At 40.3% G+C, this 1,075-nt stretch overlaps 1 long non-coding RNA gene across 1 annotated transcript; it reads left to right on the forward strand.

Moving 5' to 3' along the window:
* The first annotated feature begins 6 nt into the window (after window positions 1-6).
* On the forward strand, window positions 7-803 carry LOC138803579 (uncharacterized). Its single transcript, XR_011364982.1, has 2 exons — window positions 7-188; window positions 572-803. It is a non-coding gene; the product is annotated as an uncharacterized lncRNA (long non-coding RNA).
* The last annotated feature ends 272 nt before the right edge of the window (window positions 804-1,075 follow it).

The following is a 1,075-nucleotide window of genomic DNA, read 5'->3' on the forward strand; positions in this document are numbered from 1 at the left end:
TGATACTGAAAGCCATTGACTCTGTACAAAATACAATTTATAAGCCAGATACTGGGGTCTCAAACATGGAATCCTAGCTACTCAGAAGGCTGAGACCTGGAAGATCAAGGTTCAAAGCCAACCCAGGCAGAAAGGTCTACAAGATTCCATCTCCAATTAACCAGCAAAAAAAAAAAGCTAAAATAGAGGTATGGTTCAAATAGTAGAGTGCCAGCCCCTGAAAAAGAAAGCTGAGGGAGTGTGAGTTTAAGTAGCAATATTGGCAATATATGTGATTTATACTATCATAAGGAAAGCATAGATTTTATAGTCCATGCTGTGTTTTTACTGAGGCAAACAAAGATAGGGCTTTAAACACCTTCACCTACCTGTGGATACATGAGTCTCTTCTATTTCAATTAATTGGATGCATTTTAGCCCTGAGTACTTCATTTCAAATGTTGTTCCTACTTTTAAATAAAAAAGCAATTATATGAGGAAATAAAGTTACCTTGTCAACTGGGACTGCATTACTTTTTATTTAAAAATTTCACAGTAACATCAGATTAATGGAGTTTTACTATACTTACAGAAGCAGCTCCAGTCCTGTGTGTACAGGGGCCATGCCCCGAAGGCAGGGACAGAGCCAACTCCTGAAAGTGAGGTCTCGAACAGTGAGCAGAATCTTCTTACCAGGCAATAACCCAGCAACCTCTGCCAGCAGCTTTGAGTAGAAGGACACGAAGAAACATGGGATAAAATTTAAATAGAGGATGCCATTTTTTATTCTGCTCCTAGGCAAAATAAAGTTTAGACTTGATTCATTTACTGGTGTCTTCTTTCAGCCATGCCCAACATCCTGTAGCAAATTCCAGCTTGTCACCAAAGCTGTAGCTATGCCTCTGGAACTCACAACCTTAATCTGGAATATTCTCTAATAAGGGCAGAAGTCCTTAAATGAGACTGCCTTACTACCCAAATGCAAAGTTAGGGGGCAGGTGCTGGTGGCTCATATCTGTAATCCTGGACACTTAGGAGGTTGAGATCTAAGGATCCTGGTTTGAAGCCCAGCCCAGGCAGACAAATCTGTAAGATT

This window comes from Dipodomys merriami, unplaced genomic scaffold, assembly GCF_024711535.1.
Source record: "Dipodomys merriami isolate MVZ:Mamm:240054 unplaced genomic scaffold, mDipMer1.0.p SCAF_3409, whole genome shotgun sequence".
NCBI classification, from domain to species: domain Eukaryota; kingdom Metazoa; phylum Chordata; class Mammalia; order Rodentia; family Heteromyidae; genus Dipodomys; species Dipodomys merriami.